Raw genomic sequence first — 22,732 nt, 5'->3', positions numbered from 1 at the left:
GTAGGTTCTGAATTTTAACTTTGAGGCATTTACAGGTTTGGGGGTGCTTATGTATTTATGTCACCTCAGTCTCCCAGCCTCCTTGTTTAATTAAACCCACCTAGATGGCTCACTGATAAAAAATCCACCTGCCAATACAGAAAACACAAGAGATGTGGGTTCGATCCCTGGGTTGCTGAGGCCCCTGGAGTAGGAGATGGCAACCCACTCCAGTATTCTTGCCTGGGAAATGCCATGGACAGAGGAGTCTGGTGGGCTACAGCCCATGGGGTCACAAAGAGTCAGACATGAGTGAGCGCACACACGCGTAATGAAAGCTGTCTTGGCACTTGTATGGCTGACTGCTGCTGCTGACAAACCAGGCCTTAGGAAGAGTGCCTCAGATTCTTCTATATGTGCAGCTTCAGGCAGCAGCAGTCCAAGCGTTTGTACCTTTTAGTTTCACTTTGCATCTCATTTAGTAGCTCACAATAAACGACAATGGGCATTAAGAATCCGACTGCCCACACAGGAGACACAGGTTTGATCCCTGACCCCAGGAGATCCCATATGCCAAGGAGCAACGTAGCCTGCGGGTCACAACTATTGAGCCTTCGTGCTGCGGCTCCTGAAGCCTGTGCACCCCAGAGCCTGCGCCCTGCAACAAGGGAAGGCACAGCAATGAGAAGGCCATGCGCCCAAACTGCAGAAGAGCCCCCTGCTTGCCACAACTAGAGCAAAATCCATAGTCAGAAAGAAAGAAATATTAAAAAAAAATAAAGACCAGAAAACTTGCCTTTCTTCATCTTTCTTCTCAACCCATTTCATTTTTTTTTCCTTTTTTTAAATATATTTTTCTTCTTGCTAGCTAAGAAAGAGGCATTAAGTTGATCATGAAGAATATCCTAGTTATATTACAAAATAAATTCAGGTGTTTAAATTTCTTCGCCTAATAAGAATGGTGTTTGCTGATTCCTTGAACAATATGTAAGATATATGCTGCACAAAAAAGGCAAGCAATAATTTCCTTCTATCATAACAAAAGCAGGGTTACTTTCTAGATAGTTAATAAAGCATTGTATAACTATTTTCTCATGTGTTTCAAGTTTAATATGTACTATAATTATATCACAAGAAATTGAGTTGATAAGTCATACCTGTGATGATTCTTAACACTGAAGATAGATATTAATTCAAATAAGGCATATTAATCACTTTCTGGTAAAAAAGAAAATCTATAGCTTGGTAGCTGTGTCTAGGTACAATGTGGTTAGTTGTTTAGAAAAGTGCAAAATTATACATCTGGCCTCACTGATTCATCATGGATCAACTTAAACTTTTTACTTTATGATGACATGAAAATGATACGCTTTGCATTTTGAATTTTCATCTTCCCCTGAGTTAGCATGATGCAGTAAGATATTCTCTCTAATGGTGGATAGTGGCAGCCACAGCTCCCAGCCAGCCAGGTGACCACAAGAGTGACCAGCCAATATTTTTAAAACTGTTTTCTACCCATCCATGGACCCTGTTTTGCATATCAGTACAGTATCTAGAAGTGACATGAGATACTTAACGAGCACGCATGCTGTTGCTCAATCCTGTCCTACTCTTTAGGGACCCCATGGACTATAGCCCTCCAGACTTCGCTGTCCATGGGATTATCCCAGCAACAACACTGGAGTGGGATTTTTTTGCCATTTCCTGCTCCAGAGATACTCAAAACTTCAGTATAAAATAGGCTTTGTGCCAGATGATTTTACCCAACTGTAGGCTAACCTAAGTGTTCTGATCATGTTTAAGATCAGCTAGGGTAAGTATGATGTTGTTAGTTTAAATGTATTAAATGCATTTCAGACTTAATGATATTTTCACCTCCCGTGAGTTAATTGGGACATAACCCTATTATAAATGGAGGAAGAACTGTTGTGAAATAAAGAAAGAAAACCTCAGGACTTCTTTGGTAGTCCAGTGGTTAAAAACTGCCTTTCAATGCAGGGGGTGTGGGTTCCATACCTGATGGGTCCCTTGTGTGTGGGGTGAGGCCAAAAACTTAAAAAAGAAAAAGAAAGAAAGAAAGAAAACCAAACCTCATTTAAGATGAATTCAGGAGGGCCCATGGAAGGGGAAGGCTCTCACATACCACTCATGCAGCCGGCATCAATAGGAAGAGGAGAAAGATGAGAACCACATAGGCAAGGGAAACACTAACAACAGGGGAATTTCACCTCCTACTTTGAAGAAGAAGCAAAACCCTCCTCCTCTGCCAGCAGCAATGTTCCTCCCTCCATGTACAACAAACGAGAAGCTGCCGCAGCCTTGAATTCTTGTCCTTCTCCGATGAACTTTTGTTCATGGGACAAATGTGAACAACCTAATTTCCTTCCAATACCCAATAAAAGCAAGTCTTTCTCCTTTGTTCCCCCGATTTGCCTGTGAGTCACCACAGCTTGCCTGTCCTGAATTGCAACCCTCTGCTCTTCCTGGATAAACCTATAACTTCTAAAATAACCAGCTGTCTTGTTTTTAATGTCGACATTACATAAAATACATATTTTAACATTCTGTATTGGTTAGATATATTCATGTAAATATTTCCTTAGCTATCCATCTTCTTTTACATAACATTACTCATCCTTCATCTCACAGCTGGCTTTCCTCCTGCTGTCAGTTATCTTTCTGAGTAAAGATGCTAAGTGCTTTACTTCCTCATGTCCTTCTCTCTGTTCAATAAAATAACCTGGCATCCAGATCCCAATAAGATGGTTATTTTGAGACATTGGTCTACCATCTTCTCCATCTGTTAATTTTCAGAATATAGCTTCTATTCCTTTCCTCAACACCTCATAACCAATTTATTGGCCTGTCGTGTGGCAAGCAGGCCACACGACAGTAAGAGAAGGTAGAGTTTTAAATTTTTTGTTTGATTTTTGGGTCAGATAATTTCAGTCTAGATTCCACATGTGGCTTTCCTGCATTCTGAACTGATATCTTAATCATAGAAATAGCTTATGGCCTGTATCTGTATAGACAATTTTTGTTCTTTTTTTTTTCTGTCAATAATTTTTCTTGCTATTTTTAAAGACTGATTCTTATACTATGTAACTAAAATTTATAAAAGTGTCTTAAAAATGGGTGCACAGTTTTTCACCTTTATTAAGATGTATAGTATCTGTCAGTTCAAATCAGGGGATGCATTCTATGTCTATTGGCAAGTAAACCTGGACTCTTTTGAGTGACTTGACTGTCCTATTCTGATTTCTTACTGGCGCTCAGTCACTAGGCCATGTCTGACTCTTTGTGACCCCATGGACTGCAGCACTCCAGGCTTCCCTGCCCTTCAGCAACTCCTGGAGCTTGCTCAAACTCATGTCCATTGAGTCAGGTGATGCCATCCAAACATCTCGTCCTCTGTTGTTCCCTTCTCCTCCTGCCTTCTATCTTTCCCAGCATCAGGGTCTTTTCTAATTCTGATTAATAGTACTATCAAGTCTGTTTAGCCTCTGAACAATAAAACAGGAGACCACCACTCATTTATATGATTAACAGGTAAAAGGGACGCAACATTTATGAAGCATCTATTCAAAGCAGGCATTGTGCAACAAAGGCATATAAGTTGTCTAAAAAGCCAATCCTACTCAAAAGACACAGACACTATAGAGTAATACATAAATAACTATAATATACTAAGAAGCAGCAGAACACTGGGTAAGTATAGGAGATTTTAGGCAGAAAAATCTAAGCACAAGTCCTAACTATGTCATTTACTAGCTGTGAGACTTGGGTAGGTTACAAAGCTTTGGAAATTCTCACTTTTCCCATCTACCATATGAACTTTAGTAGTAATTTCCTGATATTTTATAATTTTGACTATTAATATAAAGTGCCAACAAAAGGAGACTGTCATGGAAGTTCTATGAACATGCAAAAGGCAAAAGTATAGAAATAGACAAAATTTGAGAGGAAATTGAACTAAATGTTTAAAACAATCTAAAGCTGTTACAAAGACTGAAAAACATTGAAGAATAAATAAAGGTTTGATAACAATTACAGATTATTAAGGATACTGATATTCACTAAACGTAAAACTAAGCTATATACATTTTAGTTAAAATTTATACAGAAAATAAGCATAAATGTGGACAATCAGGGAAATATTTAAAATATCTTGATGGTGAAAAGGTTATTATCATGCATTATTTCTCGAAGTGAATAAGATTAATGAATATTTTATTATTATTCATGTATGCATTATATGAAACATGTAATGTTTAATAGTAGCAAATTCTAATTTTGAAAATAATATGGTTAGTAAAAGATGAGGATGAATTTCACAATGGCAATGAAGAGTCTCAAAACCAGGCAGTAATTGTGGTAGAGAGAGATATATCATGGTAAGATTTAAGTGTTATATTAATAACTCATAGTCAGTCGAATACTTTTTTTTACTATTGTCTGTATCTGCGAGTATCCCAGGAAAGTGAGGCTTACATAAGGTGAGTGAGGAACTTGGATTTTTCTCCTTATGTTCAACAAGATTCACTCTGTGCAAAAAAAACAATTCATTGAATAAACCCAGGAAGATAAATAAACCCAGGGAAGTCTTCTAAGCTAGGGCTGATTGCTTAACATTTTTCCCTATTCTCTTTAGATGTTCTGAATAATTCTATATGTTCATTGCCAAGCTAAATAAACATTATTTAATTAACAGGTATATTCATCTGATCACTGAAATGTAATCTGTTGACCTTCCTGTTATGGCAATATGTATGGTTTCTAAATAAAGTTTAGGAAAACTTGTAACAAAAGAGTATGGAAATTCGCATGCAAGGCAATTAAATTTAATCTTTATAAATAATTGTTAAAACTTTCTTAATGAACTGAAATAAATGTCTCAGGTTAAAATACAAATTGATACAAGACCAAGATTGTACATCCAATAGAGTCTTAACATGGTTTACCAACGTTAATGAATAAGACAGAAATGAACTTCACCAAAATGTTATTTGGTGTCTTAGTCTATTTCTAATTGATAATATTACATCCTTATTAATATCAGTGTCATTGTGAATATTTTCAAAAGTGCTAATGATAATATTTAAATATTATAAGCAAAAGTTCATAAAATGAAATAAGCTATAGCTATCTTAAAGAAAAATGTTGACTTTTAAGCCTGAAAAGAATAAACATTGACTTAGAGAAAAATTACACTACAATTTAAATTTCAGTTGCCAATGAATTGATTGGGAAAAGCCAGAAACACATTGAGCTACTAGATTTTAACACTCCTTTTCTTAAGAAACCAGAGAAACTTAAATTTAAAAATGTAACCAAGATGTAATATCTATCTGTTTTTACGCAAAAGAGAGTAAATAAACAAATGCGACATATAGTTGTTTACTTGGTAAATCTTGTTAGGGTGTCTGAGATTAGTGTATGTATGATTCCATTAAGGAAACCCCAAATATTATTCAGTGCCCTTCAGCAGAAACAAAGTGAATGCTATCTTCATATATTGATCTGAGATAGATGAAAAGTCTTGATGAGTATAACTATACTATGTTGTTTTGATCAACAAGGAAAAAAAATCATTGAAAAATTCCAGGAAAAAAAATTTAAAAATTCAAACAATTGTTCAAATAATAAAGGACTAACTACTGATACAATAATATTATGAAGCATAAATGACCTAGGGACAGGTCAGGTGGAAGAGAGATTCAGGAAGGAGGGGACATATGTACACATACAGCTGGTTCAGTTTTGTTGTACAGCAGAAATAGACACAACATTGTAAAGCAACTATACCGTAATAAAAAAAGAAGAAGAAAGGCACAATGATTAATCACACAAATTTTTCATAAAACTGATAACTATAATAACCACATTATCAGCTCACTTCAGTTGCTCAGCCATGTCCAACTCTTTGTGACCCCATGGACTACAGCATGCCAGGCCTCCCTGTCCATCACCAACTCCTGGAGTTTACTCAAACTCATGTCCATTGAGTCGGTGATGCCATCCAACCATCTCATCCTCTGTCGCCCCCTTTTCCTCCTGCCTTCAATCTTTCCCAGTATCGGGGTCTTTTACAAGGAGTCAGTTCTTCGCATCAGGTGGCCAAAGTATTGGAGTTTCAGCTTCAGCATCAGTCCTTCCAATGAATACTCAGGACTGATTTCCTTTAGGATGGACTGGTTGGATCTCCTTGCAGTCCAAGGGATCCTCAAGAGTCTTCTCCAACACTACAGTTCAAAAGCATCAATTCTTCAGAGCTCAACTTTCTTTAGAGTCCAACTCTCACATACATACATGACCACTGGAAAAACCATAGCTTTGACTAGATGGACCTTTGTTGGCAAAGTAATGTCTCTGCTTTTTAATATGCTGTCTAGGTTGGTCATAACTTTTCTTCCAAGGAGCAAGCGTCTTTTAATTTCAAGGCTGCAGTCACCATCCGCATCTGCATTATAGCTATTAACATATTTAATCATTAGGCCAGTCCTAGGAAGTCAGTTTATCATTCTCAATTACAGATGAGGGACTTGAAGCTTGGCAAAGTTAAGAAACTCAGCTGAGTAATATTCCATTGCATATTCGTACCACATCTTTATCCACTCATCTGTTGATAGGCATCTAGGTTGCTTCCATGTCCTAGCTATTGCAACCAGTGCCGCAATGAACGTTGGGATACACGTGACTTTTACAATTATGGCTTTCTCAGGGTAAATGCCCAGTTGTGGGATTGCTGGGTCATATGGTAGTTTTACTCCTAGTTTTTAAAGGAATCTCCATATTGTTCTCCATAGTGGCTATATCACTATGGCAGAAACCAACACAGCATTGTAAAGTAATTTTCCTCCAATTGAAAAAAAAGAAAAAGAAACTCGGTTAAGTAGTGTAGCCAGAATTCCCAGCCAGCAGTCCAGCTGCAGACTCCCACGCCAGAGGTTTACTGTGTATCTCCACTGCACAGCATACCAGATCCTGGGATATCGTCAACGTGACACATCGTGAATCACAGAACAGGCTGTGAGGGGACACATTCAAACCGGGGAAGCAACAAAAGGACTCTGGACTGCTGCTGTGGAGAGTTCTCTCAGAACTAGCTCTTTTAGACACATGGGAGTACGCTTTCTAAGGAGAGCCCTTCACTCTGTCAGTCTATCCAAACTGCTGTAATGAAATACTATGGACTGCATAGTTTAGAAACAATGGAAATTTAGTCATCTCAATCCTGGAAGATGGAAGTCCAAGACAAGCGTGCCGGCATGGTGGGGTCCCGGTGAGGGCCCCGTGTCCCCTCAGGGTGGCAGGGGCGTGGGACCCCGTGGGATTTACGGAATAAGGGCACTCATCCCAGCTGTGAGGGTTCCACCCCGATCACCCACTACTTCCCAAAGCCTCCCTCTCCTAACCCCACCCCACGGTGTGTGTGTGAGGGTTTCAGCATGAGAACGCTGGGGAGAGGAGGGGCAGCAGCACTCAGACCACACCCCACTGTGCTGCTTTGTAGCCTGAGAACAGCTTCAACAGCAAAACACAGGCCAGTTGCTACTGGGTCTGAATAATAACTACTTACAATAATTGTCTGAGAAAACCAGCTGCCTAACAGATGAAAATATGAAGCTCATGAAAACTGGAATTCCATTTTAGAAAGTGGAAATTTCTGCTCCTATAGAAAGTTAAGCTTGATACGGAGCCTCCCTCTGACAGAATGGGACTGTCTCCCTCTCCCCGCAGTAACTCACTGCGCTGCAATGCAGAATAAATATAAAGGTCACTTTATTTTTTTTAACACTCTTGCCTTGAATCACAAACCACTATACCTTCAAGGCTCTCATATCATTGTGACACTTTCCTTCTATAATGTTTAATGTTAGCTTACAAATATTTGTTCAGCAGCTATTTTATTTCATTTCTGTTGTATTAAAGGGTAGATTAGATTGACTGATGTCAGAGTCTGGTGTCGAATACAGTGTGATGACTGAATCTCTTTTGTTGCACTGACAGATAAAAGTGCCCTATGCGCAAAGATCATTTCATCCTGCATGAGATTTCTTTTTCCATTGAAACACATGCTTGTGATACGATAACTCATTTTCTGTATGGGTCAAATCAATTTGGATCTACTGTCAATAGTATTCTGAATTATCAACAGACTTTACATTTTTGTTCAACCAGAAGCATGGGCTATAGTACAAAAGACATATTTTCAAAATCTAAACTTTATGCATTTAGGAGTAAGGATACAGCCCAAGGGTACAAGATGATGGAGGAAGATTCTGAACTCAACTCTTCCCACGGGCACAACAAATCTACAACTAGATATAGAATAATTTCTTCTGAAATTATGAAAAATAGAGGGACAGTCTCCACCAAAAAAGGGACAAAAGAACAGCTCCAAGATGAGTAGGAGACACAGATATAATCTTATAAAGACAAACCCACACTCCAATGCTGGTGACCCATAATTGGGAAGGATCACAAAGGTACAGTTATTTTTTCCTGAGGAGCAAGTGATTTGGGCTCCCTGTTCATGCACCACAGCCCTTAGACCCCAAAGAGGAAAGGCAAGCACCCAAACACCTGGCTTACCTCAAGACACAAGAAAAAGCTCAAGCCCATAATCTAACCTTACATCTAAAGAAACTAGAAAAAGAACAAAGTCCAAAATGAACAGAAGGAAATAAATGTAATATTAGAGCAGAAATAAATGAAGTAGACAAAAAAAATCAATGAAATTATCCAACATGGGCAGACTTGCAAGGTAAGTGAAAATGAGACAAATGGATAAAAACTAAACACTGTGCTAATTTAAACAAATGAACAAAATGGCAAAGTAAAAACAAAGATAGACCAGAGGGGATGGTGTTCACGTGAGACAAAATTCGAGGAAGGAGTCAATGTAATGGTGATGTGTGTTAACAAGGCACGTGGAGGTGATAACTCTGCAATGTTCAGAGATGTTGATCCATGATATTGTATACCTAAAAGTTATATAATAACAGACAAATGACAGAATTAGGAAATTGGAAGCAATAAGAGTAAAGAAGCAATTGAGAGGTACTGTTTTCCTTATCTAGAGTAGCTCAGATTTTTACAAATTGATTTATCAAGAAATGCAGATTTGGGTATCATATTTAAAGTCTTAATGACAAGTAGTAAAAGGATTTGCATGAATTATTTGGTACAGTGATGAAGGGAGTTGAGATGTGAGAAAAATTTTCATTTTTCAGAGAAGACTCAGAAGAATCTGTCTAAAAATTGTAATATGAGGAGGATAAGCTTGATATTTCCTTTTATGGTAGTACAAGACCAACAAAACAAAAATGGATAAAAATAAATGTCTTGAGTTGAACTAGAGATTTAGGATAAGGCAATATATTTTTTAACTAAATATTTAAACCTTTATAGTTTGTTTTTTTATATTTTGCATACATTAATTTGTTTTTAGTTTAGTCACTTCATAATGGAGTGTTAAATCAGGTTACTGGACCCAATTTCCAATGTGAGGGAATAGTTCCCCTGACACCAACAGACGAGACTTGGAACCCTGACTCAATTCTGACTCTGTGGTAATAGTATCAGATTCCACAGGTTACAGATTCATTCCTTCAGAACTGCCCTTCTCACATTTCAGATGCTGGTAACAAGCCTGAGCTGTTACCTGTACTTCTGACCAATCAGGCTATTTATTAGAGGTTCCTACAGTCTCCTCTTTGGGTTTCATTAATTTGGATAGAGGAGAGTGAAAAAGTGGGCTTAAAATTCAACATTCAAAAAACTAAGATCATGGCATCCAGTCCCATCACTTTGTGGCAAATAGATGGGGATAAAAGGGAACTTGGCAGATTTTATATTATTGGGCTCTAAAATCACTGTGGATGGTGATTGCAGCCAGTAAACTAAAACATACTTGCTCCTTGGAAGAAAAGCTATGACAATCCTGATGCTGAAACTGAAGCTCCAATACTTTGGCCACCTGATGAGAAGAGCCGACTCACCAGAAAAGACCGTGATGTTGGGAAGACTGGAGGCAGGAAGAGTAGAGGGCAACAGAAGATGAGATGGTTGAATGACATAAGTGACTCAATGGACATGAGCTTGAGCAAACTCTGGGAGACAGTGAAGGACAGGGAAGCCTGGCATGCTGCAGTCCATGAGATCACAAAGAGTCAGACATAACTTGGCAACTGAACAACAATAATTTGCAACTGACAACTCAAAGAAATATTTCATTTACTAAACACCCATTTATTACAAAAGTATATAACTCAGGAAAAGTTGATGGAAAAAAATGCACAGGGAATAAAGTATGGAAAGTGAAGAACATCCATGACATAGAGGCATGCCACTCTTCCAACAGCTCCACATGATCAACCAGGAAGCTCTCCAAACCCTGTCCTTTTGAGTTTTTATGCAGATTTCATTACATAGATATGATTGATGAATTCATCGGCCATGGGTAATTGAATCAACCTCCTGCTGCCCTCCCCATCTCAGAATACAGGGGGTATGATTGAAAGCTAATTAATTAGCCAATTAATTAATTACCTAGTTGGTTCTGCTGGCAAACAGCCTCCGTCTTTAGGTGGGATCCAAAAGTTACCTCATTAACATAACATCAGTTCAGTCCAGTCCAGTCCAGTCGCTCAGTAATGTCTGGCTCTTTGCGACCCCATGGACTGAAGCACACCAGGCTTCCCTGTCCATCACCAACTCCTGGAGCTTGCTCAAACTCATGTCCATTGAGTTGGTGATGCCATCCAACCATCCCATCCTCTGTCATCCCCTTCTCCTCCTGCCTTCAATCTTTCCCAGCATCCAGGTCTTTTCCAATGAGTCAGTTCTTCACATCAGGTGGCCAAAGTATTGGAGTTTCAGCTTCAGCATCAGTCCTTCCAATGAATATTCAGGACTGATTTCCTTTAGGATGGACTGGTTGGATCTCCTTGCAGTCCATGGAACTGTCAAGCATCTTCTCCAACACCACAGTTCAAAAGCATCAATTCTTTGGCACTCAGCTTTCTTTATAGTCCAGCTGTTATATCCATACATGACTATCAGAAAGACTGTAGCTTTGACTAGATGGACCTTTGTTGGCAAAATAATGTCTCTGCTTTTTAATATGTTGTCTAGCTTGGTCATAGATTTTCTTCCAAGGAGCAAGCGTCTTTTAATTTCATGGCTGCAGTTACCATCTGCAGTGAATTTGGAGCCCCCCCAAAATAAATTCTGTCACAATGGAAACACAGGAGCCAGAAACAGGGACAAGAAGCAGGTACGCACTTCTTACTACAAATCACAATATTAAAGACATTCAAGAAACTAAATTAAAACATACTAGAATTTTTTTAAGCAAAAGTTCTTTAGCAACAACTGTATTACAAAATGGAATCTGGAGTCAGATATATTTCAGTTTTTACTGTGTTAATTCCAAACTTGAGATTTTTTCTGCTGTCATCAAATAAATGCAGGAAAGAAGGAATATACATATATACATTCATACATACATATATACACACACATACACACATATTTGTGTGTATGTGTGTGTGTTTTAGTTGCTCAGTTGTGTCTGACTCTGCGATCCCATGGACCATAGCCCGCCAGGCTCCTCTGTCCATAGAGCTCTCTAGGCAAGAATACTGGAGTGGTAGCCATTCCCTTTTCCAGGGGATTATCCCAACCCAGGGATTGAATCCAGGTCTCCTGCATTGCAGGCAGATTCTTTACCATCTGAGCAACCAGGAAAGCCCCATATATATGTGTATATATATACACATATATGTGTGTGTATATACTTATATTTTTGCATATCCTAAAATAAACACCATACATTCCCCTGAATGAAACTGAAATCTGTCATTTGGATTTCACTTTGAATAATTATTATGTGTTTATAAAATAGGAGACATTGAAAAATTATCTTATATTCTAAAATTGGTGACATAAAGCTTAAAGACATACATGTGTAATTAAACTAATGTGCTTTTGAATAAGAACGTCTTCCTTTTCACATAAGAAATAGACTCTTGCACTATTCTAGACAGCAGATTATTTTTGTTTTCTTACATTTAATTTCTTTGTTGGTGTTGTCCTCTGACACCTGTTCATTGAAATACAAAATAACTATCATTTATGAGGCTCCATAGTCAAGATGAAATGTAGTTGTTTTGCTTTTCATTAGAAATTTCCATAAAAGTGTCTCTTAAGACAATGAATTAATAGGCTTTCTCAACATGATACTGTCCATTTAGGTTCAGAATTTATTTTTAACAGCTTTTTTCAACTGTAATGTGTAATTTATAAATAAACTATTTTTATGAGCTTTCATTAAAACAGTAATAATCATCCGAAATAGAATAAAAATTTATAAAATTTGAGAGACAGTAACTGTATAGAATGCCGAGGTTCGCTTCCCATCTAGGTTTTTGGGCCTAATAACTAAATTGACATAAAACAGATTAACAGGAAAAAATATTTAATTTTTCATGAATAGGAGCTCATAAAGTATGAAACTCAAAGGAATGACCAAAGCAGGCAGATGTTATTCCTCTTGCTAAATCACTTCAGTCGTGTCCAACTCTTTGTGGCCCCATGGACTGTAGTCCGCCAGGATCTTCTGTCGGTGGGGATTCTCCAGGCAAGAATACTGGAGTGGGTGGCCATTTCCTTCTTCATTTATACCTCTTCGACATGTAAAAAATACAGTTGTAAAGAAATGACAAAATGGGACGTCCCCAGTGGTCCACTGGTTAAGAATCCACCTGCCAATGCAGCAGAGACAGGTTCAGCCCATAGTCCAGGAGATCCCAGATGCTGTGGGCAACTAAGCCCCACGCACCAGAACGACCGACCCTGCGCTCTAGAGCCTGTTCTGTGCAACAAGGGAAGCCACCCTGATGGAAGCCACCCTGATGGAAGCCTGCGCATCGCAACTAGAGGGCAGCCCCTGCTCAAGCCAACTGCAGAAAGCACAGCCACAGCCCCCAAGACCCAGTGCAGCCAAAGATATAAAACCGTAAAAAAGAGGACAAAAAAAGGGGTTTGGATGTGGGATGAGAGGTTAGTGAAGAAGCAACAAGATGTGTCCATTCAGCCTCCTTGGCCCTGACTTTCCTATCTCCGTCCACAAAGAGGATGTCTTTTATTCTCCTGGGGCAGGCAGGGTAGCTTCATGTGGGAGATTGATTTCCTGCTTTCAGGGGGACAAAGAAGGATCAGGGTGTCTTCATGTACTTCTTGTTACTTAAGTGCCTTTAATTCAAAGTGATCAATACTTCAAGGTGGCATATTTTGGTATGCCATTTTTCACTCTCCTTCAAAAAAGGAGACAGCATTTAGTGATTTTAGAAGCACAATGATTTACCCAAGCTGTCAGCCTTCACCTTTCACAAAGTGGTTCCAGACCGACAACCGGTCAAGAAACCGACAGCATAGACCTGAGTGCCTCCTCCCCAAACGACACTTTGTGGTGTCAAGAATTGCCATTTTTTCACATTCTTTACTATTTATTTGGCAAAGGAACACTATTATCTTTGCATGTTTTGTCTCATTGCTTCTGCACATTTAAAGCCACACTGAAATAGATAACTGCACATTATCTCAGTTCTTTTGGGAAAATGCTAATGAATTCTAGTAATTCTTCAGGTTTTGCAGCCATATTGGGAAAAAGCTAAACTGTTACTTAATTAAAATAAAAAAAAACTTGATTACACGGGCAATAAACAAAACTATTTATATAAAATAATAACTGCTCTAACAACATTAAATAGTATCTTTATCTTTGACATCTTCCCATCCAACTTTTGCCCAATCTTTCTAACTCTTTCTAAACACAGTCTTTCTAACTTGATATTTTCTCTCCATCTGCCTGTCCTGGCCTTGCCTTTCTTTTTCCTCTGCATTGTTCTTCCTGTTTCAAATCACCTACCTTTCATCACAACCCAAATCTCTTTAATCCTTTGTAGAGGAGGACAGTGCAAATCCCCTTTAATGCTACAATTGGACTCATGTTTTAACATATACACTGTGATAAACGTTTGCTGTGGAAAGTCACAGAATTATGAAAACTGATGCCAACAAGATATATTAACCCCCACTTCAACCGTGACTCAGTCTCATATGGCATTCCTTTTTTTAGCTATGATCATTTCATGACTTCAACATATTTTCTAATCCTTATCAGGTTAATGATTTCCTACTCAATGACCATAACTCATAGTCCCAACAAATAACACTGTTCTTTGTATCTGTTCCATTTAGAAAATTAAAAACATCTAATATACAATGTATCTATTTGTATTTCTATACCCAAGTTTGTCTTCTGAAGCATCCCTGGATTAGTTTTGCTTATACATTTATCCTTCATTCTACTGAGAGAAAACAAAATATGTCATCCCCAAACATATCACTTTGGCATATTAGTAATATTGAATTAAAGTTACTTAAGAAATAGCCAATGCAAAAAGGATCTTCTGACTCTCCCTTGTGCCTCTGAAAGGAGGAAATAAATTGTCCATGTGAAGGGTACCTTCCTTGCACCTTATCACAAGAAACCGGGAATTTGGGGCCACGAAAGCTGTATAAACAAACTAGGTTACTTTTCACTAATTTACTACTCCCAGTCCAAATGTTTTTGTCTTGTCAATTCTTGACAATTTTATTATTTTATTATATAAAGCCATAAAAGCTGCCTCCTTTGGTCATTTCTTTGAGTCTCCTATCTTATGAGCTCCCATTTACACACAATTAGACTTGTTTTTCTTCTCTTTATCTCTCCTATGTCAATTTACATATTAGGGCAGGCAAAGAACCTAAAAAAAAAAAAGAAGGGAAAGTATTCTTCCCAAGAACTATCTTTTTTCTTCTCTTACAGATTCCTAGTCTATCAAATATCCTTTGTGTATCATAAAATTTTAAACTTTTTGTTTCCCTGCTTTTATTTTCCCCTAACGCCTGTAAGTATACAACCTTGTCTTTCTATGTTAGAAATAAATAAGCAGACACAACACTATGCAAAATTAAGATATGCTGACCTCATTTATTATGTCTCCTATAACATCCTCATTCAAACAGACATGGTATATGATTTCCCCGTACTCTTGTCTAAAGTATCTTGCCACCATGATTCTGTTCCACTTGCCACTACTGAACTCAGTGATGAACGCAATGAGTCACCCCTAAAATGCAAACTTTCTGCTGCGTGTGACCGTGTTGTGAAATGTTTTGCATGTTTTATCTTAACACTTATTATTCTTATAGTTTTCCTGACCTAAGAGAGGAACACCGTCTCTACTTTTCTTTGGATTCTTTGGCTATTCTTGCCTCATTCCATGACCTCCATCTATCCCTTAAACATTTGCTGACCCCCAGGATTAATTTTTCTCTCCCCTTGATCTTACAGTGTTAAGCAATCTCTCTGCTCAATATCAACCACATTCATGCTTTCAGAAATGTGGAAGAGACATTTTAACTGTAAATCTGATAAACTAGTTCTAAATCTAAATCAAAGTTTGTGTCAATTGTCTTACACTGAAGAAAGTCGCAATGCTTTGGGGCCAAAACACCCATTTGAGAACAAAGAGGTTAATTGTGGCAGGCAATACCTTTCTCCTAGAATAAACACCTTGTATAATCATGGTGAGTTTGTGTGGAACCTATGAGATATAATTCACATAATTATGTTTTATATGGGAAAAAGATTATTCTGGGTGGGTCTGGCCTAATCAGGTCAGACTGCTTGAAGGCTGCTCACAGAGAAGAAGTCAGATAAGCTACTTCTACTGCAGGAGATGAAATCAGTCAATCCTAAAGGAAATCAGTCCTGAACATTCATTGAAAGGAGTGATGCTGAAGCTGAATCTCCAATACTTTGGGCACCTGATGTGAAGAGCCAACTCATTAGAAAAAACTCTGATGCTGGGAAAGAGTGAAGGCAGGAGGAGAACGGGACGACAGAGGACAAGGTGGATGGACGGCATCATGGACTCGATGGACATGAGTTTGAGCAAGTTCCAGGAGATGGTGAAGGACAGGGAAGCCTCACGTGCTGCAGTCCATGGGGTTGCAAAGAGTCAGACACGACTAAGCAACTGACCAACAACAAGAACTTCCCTAAAGAACAGAACAGCTATGCTGTAGACTGTCTATGAAAGCACAGCGCACGTAACTACAGGTGCCTCTAGGAGTGGGAAGCTGGGAAGAAACAGAGAGCCTCAGTCACATAACTGCAAGAAACTGAAGTTTTCCAACCACCTAAATTTGCCAGGTATAGGACCCCAAACCCTAGATGAGAACACAGCTTGTTCAATGTCTTGATTGCAGTCTGAGACCTGAGGAGAGGTTCCAGCTAAGCCAGGCCCATAATCCTGGTTCCTGGAAACTGTAGGTTAATAAAATGTGTTTATCCAAGCTCCTACATTGCAGAAATGTTACTGTTGTTTAGTTGCTAACTCATGTCTGAACTCTTTGTTGACCCCATGAATTGCAGCCAACCAGGCTCCTGTGTCCAGGTTTTCCCAGGAAAGAATACAGAAGCGTGTAGCCGTTTCCTTCTCCAGGGGATCTTCCTGACCTAGGGATCGAACCCACACCTCTTGCATTGGCAGGTGGATTCTTTACCACTGAGCCACCAGGGAAACCATTACAAAGCAATAAGAAAATGAATACACCAATGAAATCGCTCTGCTATTCTATTCCATTCAACCAGAATGTGTCTCCTTCTTTATGGCAGCCTGTCCAGTAGAATTCTGTATTGATGGAAATGTTCTGCATGTTAGCCCATCCAGGATAGTAGCAACCAAGCCACTCATGGCTTTTGAGCCTTTAAAATGTAGCCGGTAAAGATTAAGAAACTGAATTTTAAATTTTACCTAATTTTAATTAATTAAAATGTAAATGGCCACATACGGCTAATAGCTACTGGACAGAAGAGTTAAGGCATGGTGTGCTATTGTGTTTATCCCCTTCCTTTCCCCATGTGATGAAAAAGCACATTTTTTTCTATCATCACTATTAATATCAAAGAAGGAAGCTCCATCCTCAGAAATGCGGATGTCCAAAAACAGTTATCAGGGATGACAGCAAGAAAGGAAGGTTGACATCTCATCCCTACTTCTCACAGAACAGCTCAGCTAATCTTGTCAGCCCATCTGAGTGGAGAAAGTATAAACAACAGAGGAAATATGACGTTATAACAGACACATCGAGCACCAGGGAAGCACAGACATTCCTACATTTTGGCTTGCTAAGAAGTTCTCTCTGGCTCCAGGGGAAGGCTACTGTAAGTGAAGTCTATGTATGAAACCCTACACAACAGGACTTTTTAGCAAAGATGCCAAAGAACACGAGGCCGCAGTGTGTTCCACCAGCACACACATCATCTGCAGGAACAGCACGGTTTTGCCCAAAATTGGATGATGGCATTCAGAGTGAACTCTTCTGGGATCGGTACCAAATGCTTTTAACTAGGAGGCAGACCCTACAGAGCACAGCAAAGGCTGGAGTTGACAGCACGAAAGTGGGCATTCATGTCAGCCTGCAGAAGGCAATGTTTCCTCTTTCACGTGGTCTGGGGAGTGTTGCTGTGTTTACCTGTGCTCACGACCACATGAGGAGTCCTGTTTGGGCCTCACTCACCGCAGTCACAGAATGGCCTTGTCCGACACTGGTGTTCAGTGGAATGATTTTGTTCTGTGGCGCACTGTGTCCTAGCTGCTACTTCAGGGTCAACTCTCAGCTGACATCTGAGGGGCTATATCTTTTCTTTGTCAAAAGCAATAATTAGATAAAAATAAAGCCATTTTGCATTTGTACATCCCTGATTTCAGATGGACTGATAAACTATGTTCTGATAATACATATTTTAAATTTCTGGACAGGCCACTCACCCAAAATTTCGACTCATCCATACAGCTGTGTCCTTCAAACGTTCAGTCAGCCACCATACTGCCCTTTGAAATCAGCATGGCCAAAAATGTTCTCAAGATCCATGCCTCAAACCCGTTTCTTTTTCTGAATTAGCTATCTCTGCCACAGTTACCCAATTCATGTTAAGCAAGAATCCCAGGCTATCAATACATTGATAATAAAATGTCCCTCAGCCAATCAAATCACTCACTAGATTCAACCAACTCCATATCCTGTGGACTCTGGAATCTGTCACACCTCTTTAGGAGTACTCTTTACTCCATGTTTATGAATAAGAAGAACTAATATCATCAAGATATATCAGTTATTCCCAATTTGATCTACTGATTCAATGCAATTCCAAAAAAAATTCAAGCAAGTAACTGTGTGGATATTGATGAACTAATTTTAAAGGCTATATGTAGAGGCAAAAGACCAAGGATAGCCAACATAATATTGAAAGATAACAAAGTTAGAGGACTGATGCTACCTATCTTGAAGCTACCATCATCAAGGCAGTGTGGTGAAAGTACTAATGAAAGAACTGACATATAGTTCAATGGAATATAACTCAGTATGACACTCAAACGATACAATTAAACTTACCTACAAAACAGAAAGAGACTTACAGACTTAGAGAATGAACTTAGAGTTTCTGGTGGTGGGTGGGGAGGAAAGTTAGGGAGTTTTGAGATGGACATAATGCACACTGCCATATTTAAAACAGGTAACAAGCAAGGACCTACTGTATAGCACATGGAACTCTGCTCAATGTTCTGTGGCAGCCTGGATGGGAGGAAAGTTTGGCAGAGAAAAATTTCAGTTCAGTTCACTCACTCAGTCATGTCTGACCCCTTGATACCCCATGAACTGCAGCACGCCAGGCCTCCCTGTCCATCACCAACTCCTGGCGTTTACTCAAACTCATGTCCATTGAGTCGGTGATGCCATCCAACCATCCCATCCTCTATCGTCCTCTTCTCCTCCTGCCTTAAATCTTTCCCAGAACCAGGGTCTTTGCCAATGACTCAGTTCTTTGCATCAGGTGGCCAAAATATTGGAGTTTCAGCTTCAGCATCAATCTCTCCAATGAATATTCAGGGTTGATTTCCTTTAGGATGGATTGGTTTGACCTCCTTGCTTTCCAAGGGACTCTCAAGAATCTTCTCCAACGCCACAGTTCTAAAGCATCAATTCTTCAGTGCTCAGCCTTCTTTATGGTCCAACTCTCACATCCATACATGACTACTGGAAAAACCCTAGTTTTGACTAGACAGACCTTTGTTGGCAAAGTGATGTCTGCTTTTTAACACGCTGTTTAGGTTGGTCATACTTTTTCTTCCAAGGAGCACATGTCTTTTAATTTCAAGGTTATAGTCACCATCCTAAGTGATTTTGGAGCCCAAGAAAATAAAGTCTGTCACTGTTTCCTTAATCTATTTGCCATGAACTGATGGGATCAGATGCCATGATTTTAATTTTTTAAATGCTTAGTTTTAAGCCAGCTTTTTCACTCTCCTCTTTCACCTCCATCAAGAAGCTCTTTAGTTCCTCTTTGTTTTCTGCCATTAAACGGTGTCATCTGCATATGTGATACCCCAATACAAAAAAAAAAAAAAAAACAGTTTAAAAAAGAAAGTCAGCTGATCATTGACAAAAGACCAAGGGCAATACAGTGGAGCAAAGGTAGTTTAGTCAATAAATTGTGCCAAAACTACTGAACACCCACATGCAAAAAAAAACAAGACTCCAGATCCTGAGGCTACACTTCCAATTAACGACAAATATATAGATACCTAACTGCAAAATGCAAACATTGGCTGACAGTCTTGGCATAACTATTTTAGAATCCATAGCCGTGTAAATCATTCCCACCCACTTTTCAGACCCTTCGCTCTTGACTCTAAGTCAGTCCTACATCACGGTCTGAAGACTTTCCCCTCTTTCTCTGGATCTCTTCCCATTTCTCCACCATGGGCATTTTTCTTGGCAGGAAAAAAACAAAAAAAGAAACCTTTCACATTTGTTCCCCTCTTGGTGTGTCGCTTTGCCAAGAATCTAGACTAAAACTAGAGATGTAAATTCTGTCTTCATAAGTTTGTCCTTCACATGATAATGAGATAATATATAAACTGATTAACACTGTGCCTAGAATGTATAGGACATACTAAAATGTAGGTATTAGGAATCACTGCAGTCGTAGTAACACTAACTTGTAGTTACTGCAGTAACAGTAACACTGTCTTGGCTGAAATCTATTTCTAGGATTTTCCATCAAACTTCTTCTGTCTTTTAACAGCTTCCAGTGTGATCTTCTAAATGGCCAATTTACCCATAAAACACAGAGGTTTAGAATCCTTCCTCAATTTTCAGATTCTATGTTGTATGAAATTGTGACACAGGATTTGGATTTTTGCCTGATACTTGGCAGCAGAATAAAAAACAAGTTCTATCAGTGCATGGTCTGTATAAGCCATGATTTTTAAGGTGCCATAAAATACACCTTATGTTATAAGGTGGTTCCACATTCTGCAATTCTCTGATCAGCTCCAAATTGCAGCTTTTCTCACCACATGCTTTTCCTAGACTCGGTAATGTTACGTAAGCACGTCCTCTTGTTAAGTAAGCTCTAAGCCACATTTTTTTTCAAGTTTTCTTCAGGAGGAAACTCTTCTTAATCATCAGTACCCACCCCTGAGAACAAACCATACCACATCTCATCTCCAGCGTGCAGTCAGGGCTTTTTATTCTTTCCTTTTTGGTTATATATCCTGTTTTTTAAAATTAAATATCAAATCCTTTAGGTTAGATATTTATTATATTCATCACATATCTTTGCATCTTCCTTTCCAGCCAGGGAGTCTTGGCATAGAGTATGGGAACTTAATACATTCATCTTAAAGGAAAGAAGGAACTAATGAATAAATCTAAATTTAAGAATTTTTCTGGTATGGTAAGTAGAAGTTTCAGAATCCTTTGCCTTTTGCTTAAATGCCTGTCTTAGGTAGAAAGGCACTTATTTTGCATTTATACAATTTAGTAGAAACAGAAAATTTAAATGGTTTTAGTATATCAAAGCATAAATTATACAATTCTTGTTTGAGATGAAACAAAATCAGAACACACCTCCTGCTTTTGAACAAAACTTCCTACTTTCCCAGTAAATAATGTTGCTTAGAGCATCTTTTGAGAATTTCAAAATTTTCATTTTATTCTTGATTGAACTCATCTCTTTCTATATGTCTTTCTACCTTTGAGTTTAATTTTCTTTGCAAGAGTATGAATATATAACAAAGTACCACCAGAACAAGCCATATTTTTATTTTTGTAATGGCATTTCTCTTTTTGGTCTAGGGTTTTCATACCAAAGTTCACAGGATAGCATGTGTCTATAAAAACAAATGTTTCTTAGAATGAAGATATGTTGGCTCACATTGGGTTTACTTAGTCTTAACAGGAGTCACTGATCATCAAATATAACTATTTTTAATTCACATAAATATTTACTTCACAGTTAATATTTTCATAGAAACATTCTTAGAAGAGTTGCCAAATGAGATAAAAAATTATGATGGATTCTGGTAAAATAAGAGAATACATCTGTACCCTGTGACATCTAATTACATCCAGGAAAGATGAAGATTATTAGGGGCTCTGATTAGTGTTTGTAATTAAAAGGCATCACTAGACCACTAGAAGAAATAATATACTACAATGTATGCATTTAAGAACACATATAATGCCAATAAAAATAGCTATAAATATTATTTGTGAATATGCCTTATTTTCTAAGTATATAATACTGTAGTGTTCTATCTTTGCTCTATCATTACTTTGGTTTCTATGAATGATATATTTGTACCAATACATTGGAATATATATTGTATTCAGTTTATGTTCAGAGTAAAAGAACTTAATTTGGAAGATATTATTGTTTAGAGGGCAATCTGGACCATATATTAGAGAGAAAAAAAAATCATCCCTAAAGATCACGAGGGCTTCTCTGGTGCCTCAGACAGTAAAGAATTTGCCTGCAATGTGGGAGACCTGGGTTCAGTTCCTGGATTGGGAAGATTCCCTGGAGAAGGGAATAGCTACCCACTCCAGGATTCTGGCCTGGAGAATTCCATGGCCAGAGGAGACTGGCAGGTAAGCTACATGGGATCACAAAGAGTGATCACACATGATCACAAAACTAAGCAACTTTCACTGAAGGATCAAAAATTTATCCTGTGTAATGTTATTTCAAAAGCAAAAGGAAGAGGTACACAAATTACTTTTTGAGTTTTTTTAGATAGCCAATAATTATATATTTGTCTACAAAAGTACAGTAACCATAATGAGAATTCAAATATCCAAAACATTATTTGTACATTAATAAACTATAAAAAATGAATTTATTGCCTTTCTTTCCAATATGTGTTGTACCTAAAATTTAATTTTCATTGCAAAATTTCTAAAACAGGAAAAACTCTGTTTGCAGTTTACAGTGTTTTTAACAGTTTTTACTAGGTTATTCTTTTTTCCCTTAAATTATAATTTTTGCACATAATAAACATTATTAACTATAAAACTTCTAATATAATGCATTACTTTTCTTCTAATGTCTTTTCAAGTATCCAGAAATCTGATATGTGCAAAGAGTAGAGACTTCAAATAAACTATTCTGTAAGAATATATTGTAATGTTTGCATAACCTAACACTCAGGTATTTACCTTGAACAGTAAGCTTATGGACTTTTCATTAAATCTACAATCAAAGTTATTTTGTAAGCATAAAATATGTGTTTATAATCTGTTGTTATTTAGTTGCTAAGTTGTGTTTGACTCATGCTATGCT

This window comes from Odocoileus virginianus, chromosome 11 (assembly GCF_023699985.2).
Source record: "Odocoileus virginianus isolate 20LAN1187 ecotype Illinois chromosome 11, Ovbor_1.2, whole genome shotgun sequence".
In the NCBI taxonomy this organism is placed as follows: Eukaryota; Metazoa; Chordata; class Mammalia; order Artiodactyla; family Cervidae; genus Odocoileus; species Odocoileus virginianus.
The sequence above is the reverse complement of the archived record's forward strand: the minus strand, read 5'-3'. Positions refer to the sequence as shown.